Here is a 27,313-nt window from a genome sequence, read left to right as displayed (position 1 = left end):
AGGGAAAACCAGGTATTTTTGCCTCTTTCAGACCATAAATCCAGGGCTAGTGCTGAGGTTGTTTTGTCATGAAAGCACTTGACTTGGTCTGCCAAGGCATATTTAAGCATGGTAAGTTGCTGTTGGTTGAAGAATGATTTTGTGGTGAATGACATTAGACTGGGAGTCAAGAGACTTCTGTTCCCAGTTCTGCCACTGACTTGCTGGTTAATCTTGGGAAAATCAGTCCTTTTGCTTCAGCTTTTCCAGCTGTAAAATGGGGATAAAACTTACCACTTTGCTTTGTTGAGCCTTGTTTCATAGACTGATAGCTTTTAGGGTGAGAATGGGCCATTATGGTTCTAGAATTTCATTAAACCCAATAATTTGTGCTTGAACTAGAGGTGTATCTTTTAGAAAGTCATTAAACATGTCTTAATTCATGTCTGTAAAATGCATTGAGATGCATAATAATAAGAGAAAAGGAGTACTTGTGGCACCTTAGAGATTAACACATTTATTTGTGCATAAGCTTTCGTGAGCTACAGCTCACTTCATCGGATGCATTTGGTGGAAAATACAGAGGGGAGATTGATATACCCACACAGAACATGAAACAATGGGTTTTATCATACACACTGTAAGGAGAGTGATCACTTAAGATGAGCCATCACCAGCAGCAGTGGGGGGGAAGGAGGAAAACCTTTCATGGTGACAAGCAAGGTAGGCCATTTCCAGCAGTTAACAAGAACATCTGAGGAACGTGGGGGGTGGGGTGGGGGGGAGAAATAACATGGGAAATAGTTTTACTTTGTGTAATGACTCATCCATTCCCAGTCTCTATTCAAGCCTAAGTTAATTGTATCTAGTTTGCAAATTTAATTCCAATTCAGCAGTCTCTCGTTGGAGTCTGTTTTTGAAGCTTTTTTGTTGAACGATAGCCACCCTCAGATCTGTAATCGAGTGACTGGAGAGATTGAAGTGTTCTCCGACTGGTTTTTGAATGTTATAATTCTTGACGTCTGATTTGTGTCCATTTATTCTTTTACGTAGAGACTGTCCAGTTAGACCAATGTACATGGCAGAGGGGCATTGCTGGCATATATCACATTGGTAGATGCGCAGGTGAACGAGCCTCTGATAGTGTGGCTGATGTGATTAGGCCCTATAATGGTGTCCCCTGAATAGATATGTGGACAGAGTTGGCAACGGGCTTTGTTGCAAGGATAGGTTCCTGGGTTAGTGGTTCTGTTGTGTGGTGTGTGGTTGCTGGTGAGTATTTGCTTCAGATTGGGGGGCTGTCTGTAAGCAAGGACTGGCCTGTCTGCCAAGTTCTGTGAGAGTGATGGGTCATCCTCCAGGATAGGTTGTAGATCCTTGATGATGCGTTGGAGAGGTTTTAGTTGGGGGCTGAAGGTGATGGCTAGTGGCGTTCTGTTATTTTCTTCGTTGGGCCTGTCCTGTAGTAGGTGACTTCTGGGTACTCTTCTGGCTCTGTCAGTCTGTTTCTTCATTTCAGCTGGTGGGTATTGTAGTTGTAAGAATGCATGATAGAGATCTTGTAGGTGTTTGTCTCTGTCTGAGGGGTTGGAGCAAATGCGGTTATATCGTAGAGCTTGGCTGTAGACAATGGATAGTGTGGTATGATCTGGATGAAAGCTAGAGGCATCTAGGTAGGCATAGCGGTCAGTAGGTTTCCGCAATAGGGTGGTGTTTATGTGACCATCGCTTATTAGCACCGTAGTGTCCAGGAAGTGGATCTTTTGTGTGGACTGGTCCAGGCTGAGGTTGATGGTGGGATGGAAATTGTTGAAATCATGGTGGAATTCCTCAAGGGCTTCTTTTCCATGGGTCCAGATGATGAAGATGTCATCAACGTAGCGCATGTAGAGTAGGGGTATTAGGGGACGAGAGCTGAGGAAGCGTTGTTGTAAGTCAGCCATAAAAATGTTGGCATACTGTGGGACCATGCGGGTACCCATCGCAGTGCCGCTGATTTGAAGGTATACATTATCCCCAAATGTGAAATAGTTATGGGTGAGGACAAAGTCACAAAGTTCAGCCACCAGGTTATCCGTGACATTATCTGAGATAGTGTTCCTGACGGCTTGTAGTCCATCTTTGTGTGGAATGTTGGTGTAGAGGGCTTCTACATCCATAGTGGCTAGGATGGTGTTTTTAGGAAGATCACCAATGGATTGTAGTTTCCTCAGGAAGTCAGTGGTGTCTCGAAGATAGCTGGGAGTGCTGGTAGCGTAGTGCCTGAGTAGGGAGTCTACATAGCCAGACAATCCTGCTGTCAGGGTGCCAATGCCTGAGATGATGGGGTGTCCAGGATTTCCAGGTTTATGGATCTTGGGTAGCAGATAGAATACCCCAGGTCGGGGTTCTAGGGGTGTGTTTGTGCGGATTTGTTCTTGTGCTTTTTCAGGGAGTTTCTTGAGCAAATGCTGTAGTTTCTTTTGGTAACTCTCTGTGGGATCAGAGGGTAATGGCTTGTAGAAAGTGGTGTTGGAGAGCTGCCCAGTAGCCTCTTGTTCATACTCCGACCTATTCATGATGACGACAGCACCTCCTTTGTCAGCCTTTTTGATTATGATGTCAGAGTTGTTTCTGAGGCTGTGGATGGCATTGTGTTCTGCACGTCTGAGGTTATGGGGCAAGTGATGCTGCTTTTCCACAATTTCAGCTCGTGCACGTCGGCGGAAGCACTCTGTGTAGAAGTCCAGTCTGCTGTTTCAACCTTCAGGAGGAGTCCACCCAGAATCCTTCTTTTTGTAGTGTTGGCAGGAAGGTCTCTGTGGGTTAATATGTTGGTCAGAGGTGTGTTGGAAATATTCCTTGAGTCGGAGACGTCGAAAATATGATTCTGGGTCACCACAGAAGTGTATCATGTTCGTGGGGGTGGAGGGGCAAAAGGAGAGGCCCCGAGATAGGACAGATTCTTCTGCTGGGTTAAGAGTATAGTTGTATAGATTAACAATATTGCTGGGTGGGTTACGGGAACCACTGTTGTGGCCCCTTGTGGCATGTAGTAGTTTAGGGTACTGGGAATGGATGAGTCATTACACAAAGTAAAACTATTTCCCCATGTTATTTCTCCCCCCCACCCCACCCCCCACTGTTCCTCAGATGTTCTTGTTAACTGCTGGAAATAGCCTACCTTGCTTGTCACCATGAAAGGTTTTCCTCCTTTCCCCCCCACTGCCGCTGGTGATGGCTCATCTTAAGTGATCACTCTCCTTACAGTGTGTATGATAAAACCCATTGTTTCATGTTCTCTGTGTGTGTATATCAATCTCCCCTCTGTATTTTCCACCAAATGCATCTGATGAAGTGAGCTGTAGCTCACGAAAGCTTATGCTCAAATAAATTTGTTTGTCTCTAAGGTGCCACAAGTACTCCTTTTCTTTTGCGATTACAGACTAACACGGCTGCTACTCTGAAACCTGTCATAATAATGTTACTAATATTACTGCTTTTCTATTATCAGAACTTAAACTCACTTTATTGCTATCAGTGTGCTTTTTAATCCTCAATTATGACTTGATATTAGTGATTATGTCTCAAACTCCAGAAACTAAAAACTAAGGGTCAGATTTTTAAAAATGGATTTCAGAAGTTATTCCTAATTTATAGTTAACATTTTACACCTATTTTAAAAATATTTCTAAAATAGTGTGAACATTGATTTCTGGTTCTAAAGATAGTGGCAGTTCTATCAGAATTGGTATAGGAAAAAAAGCAAGAAGATAAACTGTTGTGATGTTACTCGGATAGCTCACAACTTGCCAGGCCTGTAAATGGATGTGGCATAATAGTAAACATGAGAACCAACCTCTTCTTTCTAATGTTACGTGGGGCATTAAATTCTAGCCCTAATATTTCACAAGATATCCAGACTTAACTTTATCACTTGTTCCTTGCTTTTAGTAGTGCTATTTAGATGATGGTCCAAGGCTGAATATCAGTTTTTCCAGTTTTTGTACTAGTGCAATTTTTGTGCCCTGGGAAGTCTTAACACATACACATATATGTCTTCATCCCAACAAAATATGTATGTTGACTATTTATTTGAAACATATATATTTAATTTTTTCTGTTTGTTTTTTTTAAGCTGTCTGGTAAGTCACATCTAGATGGACCTATAAGATGTAAAGCATTTGTGGCATATGCTACCATTTATTAAAGATGCTTGTGTATTTTTTGTGGCTATCTTGAAATACTGGCTTAGTTCCTTGTTTCAGATCAAATTTAGAATTTTTTTCTTTCAAGATTATAGTAGAAGCTTTAAATAGTTATTGTGTGCTTATATCAAGATAAAGAAATAAATTCTTATGAAATGGAAGAGACTGCATATGCTAGCGAAGCAGTGAAGGGAATACAGGACTTCACTGCAATAAAAATAATTTATTTCAAAATATAGGTCAACTGAGATATGTAAAATAAAATTTGGTCTAATTTTTTGACCTGTGTTAATTGGTATAAATTATACCCCTGCTGCTAAATTTGTTTCCTGCCTGTTCTCCTTTTCATGCATATATATACGTATTCTCAGTATTTCTATAGATATTTTAATTTTAAATTAAAGATTTAAAAGATGGGGGTTCTTTGAAAAAAACTTCTTGAATTTGTTGATCTTTACAAAGACATGCAACATAGCCCTTCCTTGCCCTTCCCCCAGAACATTCATGTCATGGTTTAAGAAGTTGTAGCCCTACAAAGACTTTTCAAATCTGCTGTCATTATTTGGAAGAGGATATTAGAACACTGGCCTTACTTGGTACCTGCTGCAAAATGACAGGTAAGAAAAAATATACAGGAGGGAATGGGAAGCATTGAGTTTATTTGTATAAAGCAGCAATATTAAAATATTCTGAAAATTATTTTACTATTTTAACATAAATGCATTTAAATAACTTAAATATTGCATACTTTGAAATGCTGACCTGATTTAGACATACAGATAAACTCAGATTATCTGTAACTCAGATTATCCAAAATTCAGAAATATCCCCTGAATTATAATTTTGTTTTCCCAAATTTTATAGTTTGCTGAAATTCATATATATCCTCTAAGCAGTTAAGATATCCAGGGTTCAGCTACACTTAAATACTTTCTGTATGCTGGAAAACTTGTTCTTGTTTTGTAAATTTTACATAGTGTTACTACAGTGTAAATAGAAGCACATCTTCTCCTAGACTTTGTCTACACACAAATCTTGCACTAGTTTAACTAAAATCAGTTTTAAAAATTCCTGTAAACTGGTACAAAACTTCTCATGGAATGACTTAAATCTGTTTACCAACTAGTTTATATCAATATAGTTTAATTTGATAAAGGATTGTTTTAAATTATAATGTAGAAATCAGTTATAGGTCAAGTTTACTGTTTGTACAGTGCCTAACGGTGGAGTCCTGGCCGTGACTAGGGCTCCTAGGAGGTATGATGATACAAATAATTAATAATTTAAGTAGATCCATGTTTGTGCTAGTTTAACTAAATCTATTTCAAAAGAGACTTAAGGTATATCAGTGCAAGTTCTGTTTGTAGGTCACACTTTAATCTACGTTTCTGTAACTGGAAAAACTATCATTCAGAATACTGTAGGAACATAATTTTAAAAAAAGCCTTAAGTTTATAAATACAATTTTTAAGACCATGATTGATTGCAGTGACTTGAGGTCCTTTTCATCCTAAAGTTTACTGATTTATTTTTCATTTGAATCTAATTATGTCACAGCTACACCTCAGAATATTTGCAAGTTAGAGATTACCATGTTGGGGAGAAGGTTGTATATTCTCAATCTCCCTCTTTGAGCAACTTTGTATTTCATAGCTATCTAGTAATAATATAAAATATAATAATATGCTTGTGTACAGTTAGCAGTTAAGAGTAAAATTGATTGGTATTAATCACTGCGTGTAACTTTTTTGAATTGAAAAAGCCTCCTTATTCCTTTCGAGATACCATTATCTCACGTTTATAGCATGGAAATTGTATCAAATGCCTTTTTAAAATTCCCTTTAAAAGTCCCCTCGTAAATATGTAAAGTGTATAAAGAACTATTGTAAATACACACATCTGTTTTCTAATAATTCCAACAGATATTTGTAATGAATGCTTACAAAAATCACTTGGTGATACATCAAAGTATTCCACTGATACATACGTTAAATGAACAGTCTGACCACAAATTTTATTGACTCAGCAGAATAAACCAACAATTCAGACTCATAGCTGTCAATCTTGAGATCTGGTAGAACCAGATTCAAAATGTACTCATTTAAGAACCGTTGTTTCATATACATTTATTTTAAAATATACCATTTGTTATATTTATAGACAACTTAAAATCCATAAAGCTTTTTGTAAATATTATGTCTTGTATCATATCTTCATTACACATCACATGGCAAATGGAAATCTTTGTGATACAAACTGCATTGTCTTTGCTTTTTCACTGATCTATTCAAGTCAATTTTTTAACCGTTTATTTTTGCTGGTCAGATCCAAAGCCCATTGAATACATTGGGAGGCTTTGCATTGACTTCAGTGGGCTTTAGATCAGGCTCTAAATTTAGGCAAAGTAGTTTTTGCTAACAATTGTAAGATCTAGAAACACTTAACTACAAGTAAACAAATTGTGGGATTTTCAAGAATTAGTATTTTTAATGTCCAAAAATCTACAGCGTGCTGTAAATTCCATTTTATCTTCAAATCTACATTTCAGTTGAATTACGTTGCGTAAAGCTCTGCAGCTGCTGTGTTTCAGGTTTCATAAATATTTTCAAATAAGTCCAAATATCCTTCAGAAAGTAATTGCTTTAAATCCTAGCATGTATAAAATATCTAATAAAAGGCTAAATATAGTGAATGAAATATTTCCCTTGAGCATGCTATCTTTTATCCCCACTGACATTTGCTTTAACATTATTAAATCTCCCATTTTTTCTTAGGATTAAAAGTTCCTCTGGAAAGAAAATAGTACTGTATTCACATTTCCTCATTCCTTTCAAGAATGATAATTTTGAAGATATCTCTTAATCTGTAAACTGAAAGCTGTAAAATAGAGGGAAAATGTCTTTTCAATTTGTAAGCCCTTCTCTGCCAATAAAAATGATTGTTTTTATTTGGCATCAGTTAATGTAGTATTTACCCTTGATATATACAACAGTTTAATTTTGGTCTGTACTGTGTAATAAAAGTTTTAATTACTCCTTCACATATCCTGCCTTCTCTCAGCTGTCTGCTGATATACATTTGTTGTTCTTAAGGAACAAATTATGCTTGTTTTATTCACGGTAATGCACCAGTTTGTTTCAGTAGGGTCTATACTCATGTTTAAGTTAAGCAGGATTCAGCCCTGAATGAATAAGAAATACTTAAGTAAAAGTGATAGCTAAGGGAAACAGTCATTGGTTGACAATTTTTAAAATGTATATCTTATTTTTTTTTATTGCTTCTTCAGCAACCAGTGTTGTTCTCTGTCACCTTTTGCTAGGAAGTCAAATGGACAAATGCAAACATGAATACAGCTGTGCGGAATATCTGGCTGAAGGTTTCTTTTGGATAACATCTGTTTCCCCAAATACATAATCACATGTCCTGAGTGCATCTCAAAAATGGAGTTCTTCCTTTCTGTGTGGTGGATAGTGGGTATGCTGATCATGAAGTGATTGCTTTTCCTGCTGGCTAAGTCAAAGTGTCATATGGCCCACCTCAATGGAAGTCTATTTGCTCTATAGTTACTTATCTTTAGGTAAATTTTATCTAGACAAACAGGAAAGAGGTGGGTCAGGGTGGAAGGGGAGACCAGATATAAAGATTACCATTAACATTGTCATTTATGTTAAGAAAAAAGTAGGAAACAACCTCAGCCTGTGCACTCAACCAAGCCAATGAAGCTGTGTAAGGAATTATGTCCAGAGAGAATGAGGGCACAGTACTAATGTTAAAACAGAAATACAAGACTCAGAAGGTGCTTGGCTGTAAGTGATGAGTGTGGTATAAAATCATAGATAGATTTCTGCTATGTATTTGGGATTTTAACTAAGAGATTCATACCAAAATTGTGTATTAATTTTTAAGGAAATAATATATTTTAAAGAAGTTCTTAATTAAACTAAACATACCAATATTTGCAAGTTATGTGCAACTCATGCACTGAAGAGCTCATGCTTTCATTAGATTACTGAAGAGAATAACCTCCATGAGCCTTAGAAGAAGTAATATTTTGCTGCAGTAGTATACTTGCAAAGAGTCGAGAGTGTTTAGCTCTTATATTCATTCTACTCTCTTAACATAGAGCATATTTTTTGTGCTCTATAAGTATTTAAATATTATTTAAACAATTACTATTTATTGAATAAGTAACCACATTCTGGGCTTAAAAACCAAAACCAAACCTCTTTAGCTGAATTAACATGATGAAACTTCTAGTTGTTATACTGAAAAGTGATCTTTCCTCATCAGTGCACTCCATCTAGTTATTATAAATCTCTGAGCTCAGCTCTTGGCATTGGAATACTCCATTCAGTCCTCACTAAGAGTAATTCCTTTTTAATTAAATTCTACCTCATAGTTTGGGTTAGAGTGACAGGGAGGGGTCAGAGTTGAGAGGGCATAGTTTGTGGGGAGTTGGTTCTGATGAGAGTAGCCAGTCAGAGCACAAAGAGATATAATCATAGTTATCCCTGTGCTCTCACTAGTTGAGAAAATTCTATTTTAGTATTATACATGCTTTTTAATTAAAATAAGTGTAATTAAATACATTTTTTGTAATCTAATGATGGAAAAATACACTCTATAAAATATCACTTGTTACAAATTTTGTTTATTAGCATTCAGATTGCTGAAAGCCACTGACACTGATTTTCGTTAAAAGGATACCTACCTATTTTGCCCTTGTGGTTAATCAGGTTTTAGCTAGCCTCACTTTTGGCCAAAGAGAACAGTTCTAAAGCAGGACTGACCAATATTGACCCATATATAGTAGGGGAACTACAGTCTGGGGTTCAGATGGAGATTTGCTATAATAGGGGAAGGCAGATTGAGGGCTCTTAGCTGTTAGTGTGATACATGAGAATGTGGAAGTTGTAAAGATAGCATTGCTTGTAATGAGTGCACAGGATAGTTTTGGAAGCTGGGAGGGTAGTAAAATTTGGAGGTTTGCTATGGCATCTTTTGGAGGCTGGTTCATATTGGGAAAGTTACTTCCATTATTTCTTAGACCTTTCACCCTTCTTCTTCCTTTCCTGTCACCTATGTCTGAACCACTCATGCTTCAGCCAGCCTTCATCTGCATCACTGGCCTCTGTAACTTGACCTTGTGGACCAGTTGAACCTGTGCTGAGATAAACAGCATTTGTTTTTTTTAAATCACACCCAGAGCCTTTCATGTATCAGATATATGTGACAGCTGCTTCTAACAGCTCTTTATTTCTGATCCTGCTGCATTTAACGTATTTTGGAGGATTTTTAAAATAATACCTTAATGTAAACGTCTATAGTGGAAGAGTAAATTATTTCAACTGTGCATTTGAAAGTGACACACAAATGGCTGATTATGAGAATCCAGAATAAGGGTCTATTACTTTTGATTAGAAATACTTTTGATTAATTTGAATAGGATACATATATCCTGGGTGTGATATCCTTAAGATTAAGGAGGTTTATAGAAAAGGACTAAGATTTGGTTGGGTGGAATTCGGGAGAGATTTATTTGGTTGTTTCCAGAAGGAGAGAGGTTTTAAAGATTAAATAAGATAGGGAGGTTGACGAACAGGATCGGAGGTGTGTATTGGACAAGTGTTGAAATGGTCTTTTGTAGCTTGACCAGGAAGTTATGTGGGAGCCTAGTTCCAGCAGCTTTGTTCCTTCAGTAACTACTACTAGATGGCTAAGTAAGTGTATCAATGTTATCATTCACTGAGAATCTGATAGGAAGTTGAGGGGAGCTCATTGCAGGCTTTGGGTTCCTCAGGCTTTGTGGTGATGGGTAGTGGGAAGATCAGGTAGGAAATAGCAAAAAGAAAATCATAGTAACAGGCTAAAATGCATAATCTCTGTTTTACTAGCTTTGCTAGGTATAGACATGGCTCACAAGGATTTTTGTCTTTACTTAAAGTTGTTGTATAGATTTCTCTACTGCACTGCATTATTCCTTAGCTGAATTTTAGATACTAAAATGGTGTTGGAAGTGATGGCAAATAGTGGTGATGCTCAGAGATTTTAATATCTGTCCAAATGACAATTCATCTAGATTGATCCAGGAGTTTGAGACAGTTATGGGAATTATCCCACATAGTTTTTGGCTCTATATGTATAGCAATATAACTAGCCACATTCTGGATCTAGTGTTTGGAGATTGGAGATGTAATGTTTATGTCCTTATGGGACAGCCATTACCTCCTGTGGTTTGAGGTTGGGGTTTTCCTTTATTCCATTGCGGGAAAGGGACATGATTTGATGGTCCATTCAAGGAGATCATGAAACTGGATAGGTTTCATGGGCTCTGTGAGCATGTGTTGTGCAGACAATGGCATATGTGATAGAAGGCTCCTAAATGCTTTCTCCTATAGTTTTCTCCTTGCATGTCATCCTGGTTTTCAAATATCTTGCGATGAATGAAATGAGGGAGCACAGACAGTGTCAGTACTCGCAAAAAGAAAAGGAGTACCCGTGGCACCTTAGAGACTAACAAATTTATTAGAGCATAAGCTTTCGTGAGCCACAGCTCACTTCATCGGATTCCGAGTGGAGACCAGCCACATATGATATAAATAATTTAAAAACACTTAATCCATGGCTGTGCAGGCAAGAGTTCCTTTGCCTTAACTGTAGACCTGTTGTTATCTGAGGTTTTCGGAACCCACAGCAGTGGTAACTTCGCTGTTTCACTCGAGGTGATGTCGGGAATAAATCAGTGGGAACACAGCCATTCCATCTGATGGTAATTGATACAAGTGTGCTCTTGTCTAAAACTGTAGTTTATTAGATTTAAGCATACACAGACATAAGCAATAGGTTTAGAACAGACCAAATATTTACCTAAATTCTGGCATGATATTGAGTAATTAACAGCAGGTTCATGATGGCCATTCGCTTCCACCTCGAGGAGTAAAGATGTCAGAAAAAAAGTCTCTCCTCGGATAGTTCCAGAGGACTGCTCTAAAATACATTACATTAGCTAATCGTTTATAACTAACTTTTACAAAACACATAGGTCATAGTGACCTCTACTGGATCATCACTTTTCCACATTTCAGAAAACTATGTATCCAGGGGTGAGCTGGAGCCGGTTCGCACGAACTGGTTGTTAAATTTTGAAGCCGGTTTAGAATCGGTTGTTAAAGGACTGTCCTACCGGCCCGCCTGAGCTCCCGGCTGGGGAGGCTCCCCTGGCTGAGAATCCCTTTTTAATTTTCACTCACCTGGCGGTGCTCCGGGTCTTTGGTGGCACTTTGGTGGCAGGCCCTTTATTCGCTCAGGGTCTTCGGCAGCAGCTGCTTCAGTGCCACCAAAGTCCCGGAGTGATCGAAGGACCCGCTGCTGAAGTGCTGCCGAAGACCTTGTGCAACTGAAGGAACCGTTTTTTCAGATTTTGGCAGCTCATCACTGTATGTATCAACAAACATTCCTAACAATCTTAGTCATAATAAACTTTCTATATCGAAGACGCCCAGATTCAAGGCTTTTTGTCCACTTATTTTATTTCAGTCTCAGTTTTAATAACTTATCTCTCCCTCCCACCCCTTCTGATTAGCAGAACCTGCCAGCATACAGCTAGCATTTGACCTTGCCTTCAAAAGCCTGCTTATTTCAATTAACCATCAACTAGATGGATTCTATTTTATTAATTCACTGTGGCTTAATGTGCATAATATGGTTGCAATTAGTTTAATCATATTCTGAGGTCCACACCCCTCAAATCCGGGGCAACACTGCAAAGTCTCTCTCAGCCAAATTCTACAGTGGAAGTGGATAGTTTGGTAAATGTGAGCTGTCTTCATCTGGGACCAGTTGAGTTTTTCTTAGCGAGGATTTTTCTGGTTACATTGCAGATTAAAAAAAACCTGGGATTTCATATGGAACTTGCCATATCTGAGGGTGCAGAGCAGTGTCTTAGTATTAAAAAACCAAGTGTTCTCTGATTGAATTTTGACCAGTTTTACTTACTAAACACCTGGAAATGTTGGGGCATCTGCTGATTGCACCCCTGTCCCCTCTGTCTGATAAAAGTCAGTAGTGAGAAATGGGTATTTTGTTAGTGGAGAGTGTCAATTCCTCCTTATCTGAGAGTGGAGTTGGGACTGCTACATAGAAAGGAAATCAAATTTTGACCCTGATAATCTCACCCAGGGTGCAATTCAATCTCCCATGTATGGAAAAATTTACAGAAGGTGTCGGTGAAGCAAAATGGCAATATTTCCAGTATCAGAGGGGTAGCTGTGTTAGTCTGTATCCACAAAAACAACAAGGAGTCTGGTGGCACCTTAAAGACTAACAGATTTATTTGGGCATAACCCTGGTCAGTCTGGGTTTAGACCTGGATGTGGGATAGAAACTGCACTAGTGGTGTTAGTTGGTGTTCTTCTAGTTAGGTATTAAAGGCATGCCCAGGCTTATTGTATTAGAGAGATGTATGTATATAGTCTACTTTTGATACACTTGATCATGACAGTGCTGCTAGAGCGGTAGTTCTTCGTAGTATGAGCCCTTTAGAAGCGTTAGTAAGAATGTATGGGCTATAGTGTCTGCAGTAGACAGGATACCCAGTTGAATAATTACGTTATGTCTAGTCTCACTGGTGTAGTGGAATGGATGACCATATGTCTATGGAGAATGATGTGAATGAAGACTAGCTGAGGATCAGTCTAGATCACGCAGAAATAATTTTAGTAGAATAGGGGAAGCAATTGGAAAAATTGGCTAGAATTATATTAGCACTTCTGATTGGATGCAACTATTATTTGAATCATTTTTCAACTTTGGAGTCTTATTAGACCCAAAGCAGCTTGTGGATGATTATGTAGCAACTATGTGTCAGCTGTAGTTGGTATGTTTATGTGACCTTTATTTTGTGTGTGGATCTGCTTTAGTAACTTAAGTACTGTTGAAATGTATTGGGCCTCCACCTTGCAGTTCAAGCAACTGAAGCTAGTCTAGAATGCTGCAGCCTGCTTATGTGGATATTTACTTTGGGAGTACATAACATAATTTAAGATATCCTAGGTGTCTGTCAGCTTCAGACTAGAACTCAAGGTGTTGGTAAATGATAGTTTTAAAAAGCCCTGGATGGTTTGAGTCTAGGTTACTTGGAGAACACCCATCTCCGTGTGTCATACTGCTGTAGTTGTAGTGAACACAGACCCTCAAATCAGTTCCTTCATGTAGAAAAGAGGGTTTCCTTAGCACTTTTTAACTTTGAAACATGTGTTTCTCTCCCTCTGCCTCCCTGGTCTGCCAGTGCCACGATTTGTTAAAGACCTGAATACTCTGCAGTGTGGGTTTTTTTTTTTTTTTTTTCAAACCCTCATGTGTTTGTGGAGAGAAGATGAGGGTTAAATGGGGCTTTTTTTGTTTTTGTTTGTTTTTTGTAATTAAGTTTTGGGGCCAGATTGCTTTGTGGGGGCAATGGATTTAAGCGGTCTGAATTTTTGATGATTCTGGATGTTAAGTGTTCTAAGAGGCATCCAGAGTTTGGGATGCATACCCCTGTTAGTTTTTAAAATAACTAATTACTTTGACTTTTTTGTGCTTTATAGTAACATTCATTGTAAAATATGAATTAGTACTTTTAACAGAAATAAAATTATAACTTGTATTGTGAATTGCTCTTTAAAGTTGTGGCTGTGTTTATATTTAAAGTGAGCAAATCTTGTATTTAAGCTGAATATATATTTATAAAGAATTTTAAACCACAAAACAAATGTCTTAAACTTGAGTATTAAACTTTACAGTTTAATATTAAAGATCTGCATGGATTAAATATATTAAAATATGATTCTGCTCCAAAATGTTCCTAAAAATATGGTGGCTCCTTATGCCAGAGATTTGCTCCCTGTTTGTAATTCAGAGATATCTGCTGATTTTAGATAGTGTTTACTGCTTTGTATATCTGCTAGTTATATTCATTCTGTGGAGCTAGAGGGGAGGGAGCTGAATTCTATTCCTGCTTGCGCACCATCAACAGAATTATGTACAACATTGTAATACACTTGTGCAATTCCACTGAAGGCACTGGGATTGCACAGATGTTACGGAGGGCCTGCTTTGGCAGAATCTTTTACTAGTGATAACATGAGAAGAAAAGAACCTAGTTTGATTCTCAGATCCTTTAGTTCTCTTTGCTCACTCAAACACACAGATGTCATGCACATTTTTGTTAATAGAACTGCACTTTGAGCTGAAATGTTCATAACAATATAATGACAAAGGAACTCATAATGACTGAAACACCAACTGGCTGTTAGCTGACTGGTACAAGAACAGATTTTAAAGATCTTAGTAATTAAGAGTAGGGAAAACTGCTTATAGTGGAGGGAATGGTTAGAGATGAAAATGAATTTGTGAGGAGGTAATTTCAATTTTGGTCACGTCCTACAATAATTCTACCTTTTAAAAATTCATATGTTAGGGAAGGGAAGAGTTATTGTACTTTGAACAGTATGTGGCCCACTACCATGTAGATAATTTTTATTTTGCTTAAAATGCCCCAGATATTTGACTATAACTACGTATTATTTTTTTTTCTAGGTTAAAATTAAAATGCTAAAATGCAGATGAAGATTGGTTTAAAAATAAAGTTCTACTCTGTCTTAAGAGTACAGAGGGTCAAGATCCTGAAGCCTTTTTTTTCTTTTTTTACGTTCAGGTATGTATTTGCACATTTGGCTTTTTATTTAGTAATTATTTACAGTTATGAGACAGATGGATTTTTTTTGTTTTTGCATTTAATTTGATGAAGGAATTTGTTCATACACTTCCACCAATACCTTTGAATCTTACCTTCAGGTAATAATTACTATATCCTTTGACACTTATCATTTCTATCAACCATTATGTTAACAGCCTTAGTCTTTTAAGATATTGTTGAATTTGTGTTTCCCTTTGCTTCCTCTGTGAGGAGAGGGCTTGAGTAACAGTATGTTGCTCTAATACATATATAGGACATATGAAAGGCTAGTGTTGTGGAATGCACAGTGTGTAAATGCATGTTGTGGCACCAAGTTCTCCCACTTGGTCTAAAACTGAGGCATTGTGTATATTACAGATTGCACCAGTTTAACTAAAGGTGTGTTTTTAAAATTCATTTAAAGTGGTCCAAACTCCTATGTGGACACTTCAGTTTAACATAAATCAGTTCATTAAACTAAATCCTTATAAGCCAGGTTTAGAGCATGCAGGTTTGCACTGCTTTAACTATATTGATTTTTAAAAATCGCACTTTCAGTTAAACGGCTGCAACTTGTGATATAAACAAGGCCTAAATAGATTCTATGAAAACTTCATCCAGTCTAAAATGTGTCTAATCTCTGAAGATACTGAACAAACAAATGTTTGATTCACATATATATTGAAAGATAATTAGTTTTATCTGTTACGGCATCTCCCATAAAAATAGAACAGAGTATTCCAGATTTTTACCCCCAGAAAATATATTATGGAGATGAGATAATAGTGATTGCTTGGATACAGTGTTGTTTCATTACTTAAGGAATCTTAAGCAAGATTTGCAAAGGTTGAAATTATCAGTCAGGATGAGTTCAGATAGATAATTTTCTCTGTGTTTTTATACTCTGTCTGTCACTGTGGGGTTAGAGAGCCTTCCCAGTGGTTTTGCCATCATCAGTAAGTAGATAGGGAGAGGAGAATTAAGAATGCCCAATGCACCATGAATATGGGGTGCAGTGGAATACATAAGGTTAAAGGGTGAGGCTGATCAAAAAATTTAAAGCCAGTATATTAAGGCTATGGATAAAAGGTGTGGATGAGAAACCGTAAAACTTGGGGAAAGTTGCATTGGCAGGGAATGGATCTAACAGGTCCTTTCCATTTCTAACTGCTGATTCTGTTGTGATGGGGTTTGTAAAGGGTAGGGAAGCTGAAGGGAGATGTCAAGAAGAAAAAAGGGACAAGAGAAAAATTCTAGGGCAATGGATGGGGTGAGAGTCAGGGTGGTGGTGTGACGGGTTGGATCGCAGAAACTCCCTTGGGGCTGCCAACTGATGTGCCAAGACTACTTCTGACCCTGCTTTCCTGCCCTGGCAGCTTGGGACTTCAGGGCTCTGCCTGATTTGAGCCAGACCTGCTAGCCTGCTGCAAACCCAGACCCAGGTCTGAACCACGTCCTCTAACAGCTGTAGGCTTAATTGAAAGCAGCTTGAGAAGTGTTCCTGTCTTTAACACTCAGATGCTCAACTCCCAATGGGGTCCAAACCCCCAGTATACAGGGTAAACTCATAAATTGTTCGCCCTCTGTAACACGGTTAGAGAGAGATGCACAGCTGTTCCTCCCCACTCTCCCCCTCCCCCGGTATTAATACATACTCAGAGTTAATTAATAAATAAAATGTGATTTTATTAAATACAGAAAGTAGGATTTAAGTGGTTCCAAGTAGTAACAGACAGAACAAAGTGAATTACCAAATAAAATAAAACCCACAAGTCTATGCCTAATACAGTAAGAAAACTGAATACAGATAAAACCTCACCCTCAGAGGAGTTTCAGTAAAATTCCTTTCACAGACTAGTTTCCTTCTAGTCTGGGTCCAGCAATCACTCTTACCCCCTGTAGTTACTGCCCTTTGTTCCAGTTTCTTTCAGGTATTCCTTGGGGGTGGAGAGGCTGTCTCTTGAGCCAGCTGAAGACAAAATGGAGGGGTCTCCCACGGGCTTAAATAGATTTCTCTTGTGGGTGGACATCCCTCCTCCCTGTGTAGAATCCCAGATATAAGATGGAGTTTTGGAGTCACATGGGCAAGTCACATGTCCATGCACGACTCAGAACTTTACAGGTAGCAGCCATGGTTCACATGCTATCTTGAATGTCTCCAGGAAGACTTCTTATGTGGATTGGAGCCTTCTAAGTTCCATTGTTTAAGTGTTTCTTGATTGGGCACTTAATATGCACCTTTTTTTCTCAAGAAGCTGACCAGAAGCTTTACTAAGGCTACTTAAAAATCAAGCAAGTACACAGCCAGTATTCATAACATTGAATACAAAAATGATACATGCATACAAATAGGATGAATAGATTCAGTAGATCATAACCTTTACAGAGAGATGTTACATGGCATATGTAGCATAAAACATATTCCAGTTATGTCATATATACATTCATAAGCATATTTCCATAAAGCCTTATGGGGTGCACCGTCACAGTTGTTTTTGAGGAACACTGGGGCACCCCACCACAACCTGTACAATCAAGCTAACATGCTGGAAAATTTGATTCACAAGGTATATGGATGAATATAAACATTGGAAAATCGCATATGGAATCCTAGAATTATTCTGTCTAGGGAATGAAAATTAGTACTTTTGATACAGGATCCTTAGAATCATAGAATATCAGGGTTGGAAGGGACCTCAGGAGGTCATCTAGTCCAATCCCCTGCTCAAAGCAGGACCAATCCCCAATATTTTCCCCAGATTCTTAAATGGCCCCCTCAAGAATTGAGCTCACAACCCTGGGTTTAGCAGGCCAATGCTCAAACCACTGAGCTATCACCCCCACTTCTCCTGCTTAAACAATTATTTCCCCCTATAAGCTTGAGTCTCCTATTCCTATGACTCCTGTGGAGTTGCAACTTTCCCATATGCCCCTACCACTCCTAGGGAGAGAACTTCAGTTTTCAGATCTGTATATTCATCATCTTTAATAAACCCCTAATTCACTGAGTAAAAAATAGGGCTGTCAATCAGTTAACTCGTGATTACTTCAAAAAAATTAGTCGTGATTAAAAAAATTAATCACGATTAATCACACTTAATAGAATACCAGTTGAAATGTATTAAATATTTTTGGATAGTTTTTCTGCGTTTTCAGTATTGATTTCAATTACAACCCAGAATACAAAGTGCACAAGTGCTCACTTTATATTATTATTTTTGATTACAAATATATGCACTGTAAAAATGATAAAAGAAAAAGTATTTTTCAATTCACCTCATATACTCTTCCATGCTTCGGCTACCATTCCAGAGAACATGCTTCCATGCTGATGATGCTCATTAAAAAAAATGTGTCAATTACATTTGTGACTGTACTCCTTGGGGGGAGAATTGTATGTCTCCCGCTTTGTTTTACCTGCATTCTGCCATATATTTCATGTTACAGCAGTCTCGGATGATTACCCAGCACGTTTGTTTTCAGAACACTTTCACAGCAGATTTGACAAAACGCAAAGTCGGTACCTATGTGAGATTTCTAAAAATAGCTACAGCACTTGACCCAAGGTTTAAGAATCTGAAGTGCCTTCCAAAATCTGAGAGGGACAAGGTGTGGCGTCTGCTTTCAGAAGTCTTAAAAGAGCAACACTCTGATGCAGAAACTACATAACCCAAACCACCAAAAAGAAAATCAATCTTCTGCTGGTGGCATCTGACTCAGATGATGAAAATGAACATGCGTCAGTCCGCACTGCTTTGGATTGTTATCAGACAGAACCCATCATCAGCATGGAAGCATGTCTTCTGGAGTGGTGCTTGAAGCATGAAGGGAATATGAATCTTTAGCGCATCTGGCATGTAAATTGCAACACCAGGTACAACAGTGCCATGTGCACGCCTGTTCTCACTGTTAGGTGACACTGTAAACAAAAAGCGGGGAGCATTATCTCCTGCAAATTGTAACCAACCTTGTTTATCTGAGTGATTGACTGACCAAGAAGTGAGACTGAATGGGCTTGTAGGCTCTAAAGTTTTACATTGTTTTATTTTTTAATGCAGATTTTTTGTATATAATTCTACATTTGTAAATTCAACTTTCATGATAGAGATCGCACTACACTACTTGTATGAAGTGAAATGAAAAATAATTCGTTTTTTTACAGTGCAGATATTTGTAATAAAAAATATAATTGAGCACTGTACACTTTGTATTCTGTGTTGTAATTGAAATTAATCTATTTGAAAATGTAGTAAACATCCAAAAATATTTACAAGAAATGGTATTTTAGTGTTGTTTAACAGCACGATTAATTGCAATTAATTTTTTTCATCACTTGACAGCCCTGGTAAAAAACAAATGGGGGAAATTTAACAGGAAATGAGATTCAACCTGAGGATTTTTCAAGTTAAAAAGGAATCTGAAGAGAGATACTCAATGAGAGGAAAAATGCCTGGAAAATAGTAATAGTTAAATGACTATGGCTACTTTTTAGTCATTGGTATTTTTAGTAAAGTCATGGACAGGTGACAGTCAGTAAACAAAAATTCATGGCCCATGACCTGTCCATGACTTTTACTGTATACCCTTGACTAAAACTTGGACTTGGGCACTGCCTGTGCTGGGGGGTGGGGGGGTGGCAAGGCTGGCAAGCTCCCTACCCGGCTCCAAATGACATGGCCCTGGAGTGCCTGGGGGGAGGGCCGTCGGGGGGCTCTGTGTGCTGCTCCCCCCCAGAAGCGCCAGCTCCGCAGCTGCCAGTGGGAGTTGCAGGGGTGGCGCCTGTGGGTATAGGCAGCACATGGAACCCCCTGGTCCCTCCGCCTAGAAGTTGCAGGGACATGCTGGTGGGAACCAGAGACCCCTCCCCACCCAAGGTAAGAGCCACCCCAACCCCATGCCCCAGTCCTGAACCACCCCCACACACCAAAACTGCTTCTAGCCAAGCCCCGGAGGCAGCACTGGCAGCTGCAGAAGTCATGGAGGTCACGGAAAGTCATGGAATCTGTGCTTTCCATGACAGACACAGAGCCTTAGTCATGACAGATTGATTTGATATTCACTGTGGTACATTGTGGAAGGGAAAATAACCTTCTCTGACCTCTTACTGGGGCTGTTGGGGAGAAAACTGTACTCGTTCTAGGGGTAGAATGGACATGCCATGCTCATGTATCTCAAACCTGAAGTAGAAGGACCAGTGTGGGGGTGAGAAGGTAATTAGCTTCTATGTCTGTTCAGTCCTGGTCCCTCTGAAGGTATGTCTACACTACGAAATTAGGTCGATTTTATAGAAGTCGATATTTAGAAATTGATTTTATACAGTTGATTGTGTATGTCCCCACTGAGCGCATTAAGTCAGCAGAGTGCATCCTGAATACTGTGGCTAGAATCGACATATGGAGCGATGCACTGTGGGTAGCTATCCTGCAGTCTCCACTGCCCATTGGAATTCTGGGTTAAGCTCCCAATGCCTGGTGGGGAAAAAACATTGTTGAGGGTGGTTTGGGGTACATGTCGTCAGGCACCCCTCCCTCCGTGAAAGCAATGGCAGACAATCGTTTTTTTCCTGGGTTACCCCTGCAGATGCCATACCATGGCAAACATGGAGCCCACCACTGTTACTGTGAGCATTGTAAACACCTGCGCATTATCCTGGAGTATGTGCAGAACCGGGCTAAGAAAAGCCAGCACGAGGACGACTGTGATGAGGACATGGACACAGATGTTCCTGAAAGCACGGGCTGTGGCAATTGGGACATCATGGCAGCAGTGGGGCTGGTTGATACAGTGGAATGCCGATTCTGGGCCTGGCAAACAAGCGCAAACTGGTGAGACCGCATAGTGTTGCAGGTATGGGACGATTCACAGTGGCTGCGAAACTTTCGCATGCATAAGGCCACTTTCCTTGAACTTTGTGAGTTGCTTTCCCCCACCCTGAAGCGCAGGAATACCAAGATGAGAGCTTCCCTGACAGTTGACAAGTGAGTGGCGATAGCCCTATGGAAGCTTGCAACGCCGGACTGCTACCGGTCAATCAGGAATCAATTTGGAGTGGGCAAGTCTACTGTGGGAACTGCAGTGATCCAAGTAGCCAGTGTAGTCACTGATGTTCTGTTACCAAGGGTAGTGACTCTGGGAAATGTGCAGGTCATAGTGGATGGCTTTGCTGCAGTGGGGTTCCCTAACTGGGGAGGCAATAGACGGAACGCATATCCCTCTTGGAACCGGACCACCTTGTCAACCAGTACGTAAACTGCAAGGGGTACTTCTCAATAGTGCTGCAAGCACTGGTGGATCACAAGGGCCGTTTCACCGACATCAACGTGGGATGGCCAGGAAAAAGTGTATGGAACTCGCATCTTTAGGAACTCAGGGCTATTCGAGCAATTGCAAGAAGGGACTTGCTTCCTAGACCAAAAAATTACTGTTGGGGATGTTGAAATGCCAGTAGTTATCCTTGGAGACCCAGCCTATTCCTTGCTCCCATGGCTCATGAAGCCATACACGGGCAGTCTGGACAGTAGTAAGGAGCAGTTCAACTATAGGCTGAGCAAATGCAGAATGGTGGTAGAATATGCCTTTGGACGTTTAAAAGCTCGCTGGCACTGTTTGCTGACTAGGTTAGAGCTCAGTGCAACCAACATTCCTATTGTTTGTTCCAAGCTGCCAGGTGCTTGCCGTGTGCTCCATAATATCTGGAGAGTAAGGGGGAGATGTTTATGGCGGGGTGGGAGGTTGAGGCAAATCGCCTGGCAGCCGATTTTGAGCAGCCAGACACCAGGGCGATTAGAAGAGCACAGGTAGGCGTGCTGCGCATCAGAGAGGCTTTGAAAACCCGTTTCATGACTGGCCAGGCTATGGTATGACAGTTGTGTGTGTGTTTCTCCTTGCTGCAAACCTACCCCCTTTGTTGATTTTAATTTTCTGTAAGCCAACCACCGTCCCCCCTTCGATCACAGCAGGCAAAGGAAATAAAGTCACTATTGTTTTGAAACCATGCATTCTTTCTTAATTTTTTTTTAAAAAGTGAGATAACTGACAAGGTAGCCTGGGTGGGGTGGGATGCAGCAGGAGGGAAGGACAAGGCCACATTTCTTATTGTAGCCACACTACAAATCAGAACTGTTTGAATGACAGCCTTCTGTTGCTTGGGCCATCCTCTGGAGTGGAATGGCTGGGTGCCCAGGGCTTCCTCTCCCCCCCCCCCCGTGTTCTTGGGCTTCTGGGTGAGGAGGATATGGAACTTGAGGAGGAGGGCAGGCGGTTATACAGTGGATGCAGCGGGGGGTCTGTGCTCTTGTTGGCTTTCCTGCAGCTCCAACAGACACTTCATCATGTCGGTTTGCTCCCCCATCATCCTCAGCATCGCCTCCTGCCTCTGCTCTTCATACTCACTTAATGCTTTCCTGGCCTCTGCCACTGAATGCCTTCATGCATTAAGCAGTGCCTTATCAGTGCGGGAGGACTGCATGAGCTCAGAAAACATGTCATCATGAGTGCGTTTTTTTGCCTTCTAATCTGCAATAACCTCAGGGACGGAGATGATGGGGGAACATAGAAACATTTGCACCTAGGGGGAGATAAAAAGGGAGAGTAAAATTTAAGATACATTTTTGAGAACAAAAGGGAGACTTTCATAGTGAATCAGGCAATTCACAGCAGACAGCACGTGCTTTAGGTACAAGGTCACATTTTGCCTATTATATTGAGCGCCTGCCAGTATGGTGACATATCACAAATGGCTGGGCAACAGAATTTGGTTTCCAGGCAGCCATGGTAAGCCAAAGGGTACATGAGGTTGGCTTCTTACACCTTCATAACATGTGGGAATAGTTTCAAACTGCACCACCCTCCTTTCCCATAGCAAGCAATGCCAGTTGGGTTTCACATTTAAAAGGAGGGGCTGCAGTTTTCGGGTGGATGTGCAGCACACACCTTCCCCCACCCCACCGCATTGCTATTCTCTGGAATGATCTCTTCACCCCTCCCCCTGCCACGTGGCTGTTCTCCGGGATCATCCCTTTTAGCCAAGCGCAAACAGCCCAGCATGAACAGGGTCCTTTTACTGTTCCCTTACAAAAATTCCCCTATTTCAACCAGGTGACCATGAATGATATCACTCTCCTGAGAAAGATAAAGACTGAATGTTGCTTGGGTGCGACCAAAACCCAGGACTATTTGCTGCCATGCTTTGTGCTGCAATGATTCCAGAATACTTGCTTTATGTGGTAAAGTGTCCTACCATGGGGGACGAAATAAGGCAGCCCTCCCCAGAAACCTTCTGCAAAGGCTTTCAGAGTACTTCCAGAAGAGCTTCATGGAGATGTCCCTGGAGGATTCCCACTCCATCCCCAGACACATTAACAGACTTTTCCAGTAGCTGTATTGGCTGCGAATACATCCCAAGTCTTCAGGAAAAATAAAACATTAAACACTATTGCATTTAAACCCTGTACTGTAGTTACAAATGTGCACTCACCAGAGGGGTGCTTTCTCGGGCTTCACGGTTGGGGATCCTGCCTTGGGAGGGTATTGGTTCCAGGGTGCTGGAAAGGTCCTGGCTGCCGAGGAGAGCGGATTCACCGCTTGCCTGCGGCGCGTTCTCCTCCTCCTCTCCTCTTCCTCATCCACAAAATTCTCCCTGTTTGCAGGTGTCCATGGACAGTGATGGAGTAGTGGTAGGGTCCCCCCCAGAATGCCATGCAGCTGAGCATAGAAGCGGCATGTATGCGGTTCTGACCCAGAGCAACCATTTGCCTCCTTTTGTCATTTAGTAGGCTTGCCTGAGCTCCTTAACTTTCACACGGCACTACTGTGTGTCCCTGTTGTAGCCTCTCTCCACCATGCCATGTGCGATTTTGGGATATATATTAGCATTTCTTCTTTTTGATCGGAGTTTGGCCTGCAGATTCTTCTCCCCATACAGCAATCAGATCCAGCGTCTCCGTTTTGGTCCATGCTGGAGCTCATTCACAATTCTGGGGGGACTGCATGGTCACCTGTGCTGCTGAGCTTGTCATGCTGACCAATCAAGAAATAAAATTCAAAATTTCCCGGTGCTTTTCCTGTGTACCTGGCTAGTGCATTGGAGTTCAAAGTGCTGTCCAGAGCAGTTACATTGGAGTTCTCTGGGATAGCTCCCGGAGGCCAATACTGTCGAATTGTATCTGCACTACCCCAAATTCGACCCAGCAAGGTCGATTTTAGTGCTACTCCCCTTGCCAGGGAGGAGTACAGAAGTTGATTTTAAGAGCACTTTAGGTTAGCAGAATGGGGTTGATTGTGTAGACGCATTTATTTTAAAATTGACCTAGCGCAGCTAAGTTCGACTTAACTGTAGTGTAGACCAGGGTTGAGACTGCTGATAAGGCTGGTAGTTGTTAGTGCATTTTGTGATGTGGCTATTTGTGCCCATTCAGTTAGATGGAGACCAGCAACCCCTCTAGTTCCCTTTGTATTATTTTTGTTTGCAGAACCTCCTGTGTTGTGGTAATCTGTGAAATTAACCCCTACCCAGTGCTTCACTACACTCTTTGGGGTTTTTTTCCTCATCATCCTTTTTAAGGCCCTTGTTGTCAGTAGCTACCGGTAGGTGCTCTGCTCTTGTTTGATGTTAACAGTCGGCTGCGTGCGTGTTCTCTCTGTGTGCTGCCGCAGCTCTGCGCAGATAGCTGACACAGCAGACCCCCAGAGAACCCCCAAAGACCACAGACTCTAATGAGGTATGAAGGCACTCGGCCAGGTTTATTGTCAAACGAAGCACAGTAATAGTTTCCTATAGACTCTACTGGACATACTACAAATGTGTGCCTCCTGGCAGTGGACACAGCTCAGTCAGTGGCAGGATGCACGACTGCCCCCTAGGCTGGATGATGATGTGCCCTTCCAGACCTATTCTTATACAGGTGCAGAACAGATTACTCATCTCTTCTGATGTATTGAGGTGCAGCCCATTTACTCATTAGGGTGCTGCTTCTCCCCTGTTACATGTTCAAACAAATCTATCCATCATGTTGTCCTTTTGACCCTGTCTTTAAGATGCACCTACCTGTTCCTTGTTATCTCTGTGGAGTGTTCTGATGGCATCTTGGGACAAGTTCCTCTTATTAGCACTTACGTAGCACTTCTAGCAGTCCTCTTCTTGCCAACTTCTGTGAGTGGGGCCTGCCTCTTGCTCACAACCCAGCCTTTGCTTAGCAATGCCTGGAAGTACTTTGTTTCAGGCTTCAGGCCTCAGACTGGGCCTCTGATACAAGAGTTTGTTTCAGGGCCTCATCTTACTACAGCCCTTGGCCTGAAAACTGCTCTGGGAAAATACTCAGATTATAGCCAGTTCTAATTAATTTTTCAAGGTGGAATGAAATGTTTTGATATTTCCTTCCCCTACTGTAACTGAATTAAAGGAAGACTTTGTAGTGAAAATAGTATCTTCAAAATAATGATTGGCATTCTCTGCCACTCAATTCACAGAGCAGAAATTATCATCGTGCTTAAGCCCTGTTCTGTTTTGCTTCTGAACAGCTGCTACATATTAAAATAGCACTGCACTGATGGTGGAGAGTGAGGAAATTATAAGTTGTTTGTAAAATGGTGGAGAGCAGCCAGATAGTGACCATTCACCTGGAGAGGTTTATACTTAAAATATGTATTGTTTTGCAGGTTGGAAAAAGGCAGTAAGGAAGTCATTCATCTTCACCCTGAGGAATACTGTGCAGAGCATTGAGCAACAAACGTACTATTCTCCTACTGTGAAGGAGATAGAGCTGAAGCATGTCTGTCACTATCAGCATCCTCAAAAAAAAAAAAGAAATCCAGCTTTTTTCAAATAAAACAGTGCTGAATCAACAGTGATTTATAACTTTTGATTTATGATATGGGGGCTATAAGCACGGAAAATACTGTTAGTACCTCTGTTCATAGTATTGATAACAGGGTTTTTAAGTTCGTAGACATTATAACCCAAGGCAGGTTAAACAAAAGCTCTTTATTCTGATATCAAGCTTATTATATGACTGAACTGCCTTTATGGTGTTTCTCCAAGATAGAGAAATAACCTGAGGTAAATGACACTATCAGTTCTTATAATCAGGAAAAGGATGGGAGTTGTGTGGTAAAATTAATGGAAGTTGCAGTAAAATCAGCAAACTTGACACCCACTGATATACAAAGTCTGGAATAAGTTGTTATATACTATACCTTAAAGTAAGACCCTGTAACCCCCATATTCATCTTTTATATATCATTGTGATATTTCATAAAAAGCATGCCGTGTAAGATACCAAAGCTGCTGAAACTCATTGTTCTGTCAATCTGTGTGTATTGCTATTGTGTATGAAGTTATGAGATTTTGCTGTGTGGCTGAAATACGTTGAGAGTTTGGCAGTCGCCCACTGCTTGCTCTCCAGTGACTGAGGGGGGTGACCTACACCCAAGCTGCTGTTAAAACTACAATTGATCAGAATGGTAAATAAAAAATCTACAATTCAATAAGAGACGGTACCCAAGAACCACACAATTAGGATTGCTCAACTCTCTGACTCAGCAAGGCATGCCTGGCCAGTTTCTTTTCTGGGACATGGACTAAGAGTATAAAAGAAGGGACAGTGACATTATGAGACAACCTCTCTCCTCCCCTACTTTTGCCAAAGGCAACAAGAATTCTGGGAAGACAAAGACTGAGAAGGAAATTCAGACAGTATTAAGAACTGCAACCTATCTGCAACATCCAGTGGGGTGAGAAAAGTAGATTCAACTCTTGCTTATGCTTTGTCTACACTACCACTTTTGTCGGTCGGGGTGTGAAAAAAACCAAGCCCCTGGCTGACATAGCTAATGCAGCTTAATGGTTTAATTATGCCAGCAGAAGAGCTTTCTCCTGCTGGCAAAGAGCGACTACATGGTAGACTTTACATTGGTACAGATGTGCCACTGTAAAGTCTGTCATGCAGATGTAGTCCCTGTGCAAAAGTTTAGCATTTAAAATGTTTACTTTTTCTCTGACTTGTCTGCCATGTAAAAAATCTATTTTCTGTAGTCACTAAACTTGTTCTTCTTAGAGAGCTGTCCCTGTGGGTGCTCCACTGTAGGTGTTGGTGCGTCCCTGTGCCTTTGCTCGGAGATTTTTACAGTAGTACTCGTACCAGTCGTGCACGCGCGGAGCTGGACACCCCCCCCCCCCGAGCGTATCTTAATAGTACTCGTGCGCGACCGGTCCCCTCAGTTTTCTCTCTATCGTCCCAGCCTGAGATGGCGCTCAGCAGACTCGTTAGAAAACTCATTCTCCCTTGTTACTCTTACACTTTTAGATGTTTGTTACTAATAGTGTTAGTTATTAGTGTTACCAGTAGTGTTAGTTTCGCTTAAAAAAAAATTTCTCTTAGTTCCTGTCAGTGCAGCAGCTTCTGACATGCCTGGCTCCCCAGGCTTTAAGTGCTGC

General features: G+C 40.5%; 1 protein-coding gene across 2 annotated transcripts in view; it reads left to right on the top strand.

Annotated features, from left to right (window-relative positions):
- The window catches only part of PSPC1 (paraspeckle component 1), a 98,673-nt gene extending 71,732 nt beyond the window's left edge, over positions 1-26,941 (top strand). For both annotated transcript variants that reach the window (XR_006277608.1, XR_006277607.1), the window contains 2 exons: positions 14,742-14,859; positions 25,537-26,941. The gene's annotated coding sequence lies outside the window, so the exon portion shown is untranslated. The remainder of the gene's footprint in view (positions 1-14,741; positions 14,860-25,536) is intronic.
- The last annotated feature ends 372 nt before the right edge of the window (positions 26,942-27,313 follow it).

This window comes from Dermochelys coriacea, chromosome 1 (genome assembly GCF_009764565.3).
Source record: "Dermochelys coriacea isolate rDerCor1 chromosome 1, rDerCor1.pri.v4, whole genome shotgun sequence".
Classification (NCBI taxonomy): domain Eukaryota; kingdom Metazoa; phylum Chordata; order Testudines; family Dermochelyidae; genus Dermochelys; species Dermochelys coriacea.
Note: the sequence above shows the minus strand (reverse complement) of the source record. Positions and strands in the feature narration are given on the sequence as shown.